Consider the following 5,337-nt stretch of genomic DNA (forward strand, 5'->3'; position numbering starts at 1 on the left):
AACAGTACTATTACTAGTAACGTTACTGCTATGCTTGGTTCAGATTACCTATCTCTGTTTTCAATTTTTTATTTTGAATTCATTTCAGACAGAGAAAAAAACTGCGAAACTAGTCCAAGAGCTCCCTTCTATTTCCGAGCTTCCCCTAGTATCAACATCATCCATTATCTTAGTACAAGTATCTGAATCAGAAAATCAATGTTGATACAATACTATTAACTAATCCCTAGACCTGATTCAAATTTTGCGAACTGACCCACCAGTGTCCTTTTTCCGGCCGAGGATCCAATCCAGGATGAACACTGCATTAAATTTCATGACCTCATAATTGCCTGAAACCAAAGACAGTTTCTTGGTCTTCCCTAATCATTTGTTATCTTGACATTTTTGAAAAGCAGTGATCAGTTATTTTGTAATATGTCTCTCCACTTGGGTTTGCCTGATGTTTCCTCCTGTTTAAATTTGTGTTCTGCATTTTTGTCAAGAATCCCATACGAGTGACATTTTCCCCTTCTCAGTGAATCCTATCTCAGGACTGGTGGTGTTAACTTTGATCACTTGTTTGAGGTGGTGTCTACCACGCTTCCCCACAGGAAAGCTTCTATTTTCTCTTTTAGAATTAATGCATCTAGTAGAGAGATCCTCTGAGAGTATGTTAGTATCCTCTCTCTTGTCATACTTTTAGCCACTAATTTTAGCATACACTGATGATACTTGCTACAACAATAGCTTTGCCTGATGGTGATCTTCTATTTTCATCATTCTTTCTACATTTATTAATTTGAATTCTACCATAAGGAGGGCTTTCCCTTCTTCCTATATTGTTTTTAATAAAACATCCCTAAATCTGAGGTTATATCAGAATAGGCCGTTGTGTTGACTTTCCCAGGGTCCTTGATATCTGATTCTTGGGTCTGCACAGTTCTGAGGTATTCACTTACATGCCTGCATAAATGGAAAAAAAGAATCTTCCTTATTCTGCATTTCAGCCTCATGGTTTTAGTTCCCATTAATAGAATCTTTGAGGGAAGCATGTACTAAACGCTTTGCAGGGTGAAGAGGATGTTTAAATTATTCAAGAGAACTGCTTTTATACAATTTGGATGTACCCGTTTACACATAAAAATTAATGCTAATTAGATATAATTTCCATTTATTCATTAAAACAAATCCCAAAGCATTCCAGAAATCCTTAGTTAGCCTAACGGTATTCTAGGCACTTAAAAACAAAATTGCTTTTCTTAAAACAGAAAAATCCGACTTTGTCTTTTATGAAAACCCTGTCGCATTAACAGTAGGGCCTTCTCGCTTCTCTTTTGCGGCCACCTCCTCCAGCCCTCCTCCTGCCCTCCTCCTAATCAGGCCCGCACGCCGTCAACAACCACGTACTGAGAACCTACTGTGTGCCAGCCTCTTCTTCCAGTGCTGGGCCAACGCCGCGAACAGAACAATCCCGAACCCCGGCCCTATGGAGCTTCCAGATTCATGGAGGGAGATAAACGGCAAGCACAATAGCAAACCCCAGAAGCAGTAGCTTTATGAAGGAACATGAAATAGCCGAAGAGAAGAGGAGAATACCAGGCCAGGGAAGCTCTATTTTCATTTAGATCGCATGGACGGGAGACCCCTCGGAAGAGGGCGAGGGGTCAGATGTGACGGAGAGCTAAACGGTGTGCGAGAGGACCCCCGTAGCCGGAAGTGGGGTGGGGTGGGGGTGCTGGGTAGAGAACATTCCGGGAAACGGAACAGAGGTGCCGAGTTCTGCTTTGGGGGCAATGATCGGGCCGTATTTGCTAGTGGGGGAAGTTGTCGTGTGTCCTTCCCCAAAGTGGGCGCTTATGCTATATATATACAGCCTCGTTTTTATTAAGTCTTAAGCTTTTAGCGTCTTCCAATTTATTTACTTCCCCCCCCATTTAATTTTTTTAACACGTGGTTTTGAATATGTTTCATCATCGGGAAGAGTACAATATATAGGATGGATAGATCGGTAGATAGATAGATAGGTATGGATAAAGATACACATACACATGGGGTGCCTGGGTGGCTCAGTCCTTAAGTATCTGCCTTCGGGTCAGGGCTTGATCCCAGGATCCGGGGTCCAGGCCCACATCAGGCTCCCTGCTCAGCAAAAGACCTGCTTCTTCCTCTCCCACTCCCCCTGCTTGTGTTCCCTCTCTCGCTGGCTGTCTCTGTCAAATAAATAAATAAAATCTTTAAAAAAAAAAAAGATACATATACACAGAGAGTCCAACTCCTTTTTTTGATGATTGACAGTCGATGGCTTTTAAGCCTCACCCCTCCTTCTTAACTCCTGCCCCACACCCGCATTTGGCAAGCTCATAAGAAAGCCTGGGTACTCCCTTCTTTGGTATAGCACTGGAACCAAATTTTGAGTGAAGGTTCACAGCACACACACACACACACACTTGCACTGTTCAGTACTAGCGCCAGCCACATGTGGCTACTGAGCACTTGAAATGTGATGAGATGTACAATACATGTAAAACACACACTGGGTTTCAAAGATACTATGAAGGAATGTAAAATACCCCATTAATAATTTTTATGTTGATTATATGTTGAAATGATGTTTTGTATATATTAAGTTAAAGTACTCTTAAAATTCATTTCACCTGTTTAACTTTTTTAAATGTGGGTACTAGACATTTCTAAATTACATGTGTAGTTCACATTCCGTAGTTCACTTTCTCTTCCTGTTGGAAAGCACTAATATATCAAGGTATTAACAATGGGTATATCTTAGGGTTTTTAAAAAATACCCTTCTTTCATCATCTCTGTATTTTTCGAAAATGTATTTAAAAGTAGAGATACTTCCTGCAGTTGTTGTCAGTGGAGGCAGGGGAGCTGTTTCGGGGCTCGGAGGAGAAGTGATTGCTCTGCTCGAGAATTCCAGACAGTGAAAACATTTTCCGATCAGTCATAATTCTAAAACTGAAGTCCATCCCCTGTCTGCACAGGCTCTGTGAGGGACAGGCAGCCTCCTGTAAGCTTTGGAGGAAATAACTTTCTAATGGTGATTCTAGAATTGGCAAATGCATGATGTGCCCCCGGCCTTCAAGCCCTGGGTCCTTGGAGGACGTGCTAAATCTGATGTGCTGTCATCAGAAACAAAGTGTGGCTGGCTCCACTTTTTGTGTGCCTCCCTGGGATGGCCATTTGAACTTGACTCAATCCATGGTCTTTACAAGCCTTCAGTGTTTAGATCCTTGTTCACAAACCAGGAAGACCACACTCAGGGTGGCGATCCACGCACAGACCGGTCTGCTTTCCTCGGTGATGTTTTCAGACAAATGGTGCATACTTAATCCTGCAAAAAGGCTATTGTTTTGAAAAGGTCAGAATTCAGAACATGCTTGGCTAGTCTGGCAACTGACGTTTTTATTGCCACTGACTCTCAACCCAGCCATTTGCACTTAGGTAGCCAGCTCTCTCTACCACAAGAAGAACGGGTAATAAGAGAAGAAGGAGCAGAAGAAAAAAACCAAATGGATTTAACTGGATCATCACATAAAAGCTGCAAATGTTGTATCGCTTTTCAGAAAAATTCACCATCTGCTTTCAAATGATTTTGCAGTTTGTCTCTTCTTTACACAAATAAATTTAGAAAATTCAATCTGAGTAATTTCAATTCTGTAAATTTTAAAACTTGACTGGGTAAGAGAAATATTGAGTACTGAATCTCAAAAGACAAGCATATACAAATAAGCAATTTGTGAGTTTACATTTGGCCCTAGATCCAAAAAAAGGAAGAATTTCACTTTGAAATAATGACAAAGTTATTCTAATATATATAAACAAACTCTCATTTTTGGCTTCACTCTTTTAACTCTATAGACTGAAGCCATCATTAGTTACTAGAATTTTAATGCCAAGTATTTTAAATAGCTATAATGAGTATAATTCACATATTACACAATTGACCGTTTAAAGCAGACAACTCAATGGTTTTTGGTATATTCACAAAGCTGTGCACCCATCACCATGATCTATTTTAGAATATTTTCAATACCCCAAAAAGAAACCCAGCACTTCTTACCCATTAGGCTTCAATCCCAGCATCCCTCTTCTCTCCGGCAGCCCTAGGCAACAACTATTGACTTTTGTCTCTGTGGTTTTGTTTGATCTGTACATTTCATATACATAGAATCACACAATATGAAGTACTTTATGACTTCCTTCTTAGCATAATGTTTTCAAAGTTCAAACATGTGATGGCATGTATCAGAACTTCATACTTTTTATTGCTGAACAATATTATATGGCATCGATACGCCATTTTATTTATCCATTCATTAGTTGATGGACATTGGGTTGTTTCCAGTTTTAGGCTATTGTGAATAATGCTACTATGAATATTCATGTACCTAAGAATAATTTTAAACTTAAGTAGTTCTTGCTTTATGGTGTGGATGCATCCAAGGAGAGTGGGTATAAACCAAACTTCCGAAAAGCAAACTTTGCTTATCAGAGATTGAGAATCATAAATCCTGTGTTCCCAGGGAAACATCTCACAGGCTGATTTGGAAACATAAAGAAAGCCCCTCCTAAAATCATTTAGTCCTTTAACAGATTCAAACACACACACACCTATTTATTGCATGCCTACTAAATGCAACATGCTGTTCGTGGTGGATTAAGAGTTTTGAAATATTGAGAACATCCACGGAATCAGCCTGAGACGCAGGAAGATACATCTGGATCTCTACAAATGAACATCTCCAGCGCTGAGTATCGAGGTACGAAGCGGGGAGCCGTGAAACCGCGCACAGATATCGGAAGCTAAACAGAAGGGGGAGGGAGCCGCCGTGTCAGGGCGCCGGGAAGCGGTAGCCACCTGCAAGGGGGAGCGGACAGACCGCGGACCCGCACGCTTGAGACAGCAGGCTGAGAAGGGAGCTCCGGGAGCGCACGCGGGACGGCTGGCGGTTGGCGGGCCACCTGCACGGGGGAGCAGGCAGACTCGCGCGGACGGCACCCGCGAGACAGCAGACTTAGAACGCGAGCTCCAGGAGCGCGCGCGCAGGGCGGCTGGCCACCTGCACCGGGGAGCGGGCGGACCGCGGACCCGCACTCTGGAAACGGCAGACTGAGTCCNAGCCAGGAGCGTGCGCCACCAAACATCTCACGGAGCTCCGCAGCTCCGGTGTGCTCACTGGATCGAGGCGGAGACCGGGAGCTCCGGGAAACACAAAGGACCGGCTGGCGGCCGGAGGGCCACCTGCACGGGGGAGCAGGCGGACTCGCGGTCAGCACCCGTGAGACACCAGACTGAGACGGGGAGCTCCGGGAGCCCGCGCGGGGCGGCTGGCGGC

The sequence above is a fragment of the Ailuropoda melanoleuca genome, chromosome 3 (assembly GCF_002007445.2).
Source record: "Ailuropoda melanoleuca isolate Jingjing chromosome 3, ASM200744v2, whole genome shotgun sequence".
Lineage (NCBI taxonomy): Eukaryota > Metazoa > Chordata > Mammalia > Carnivora > Ursidae > Ailuropoda > Ailuropoda melanoleuca.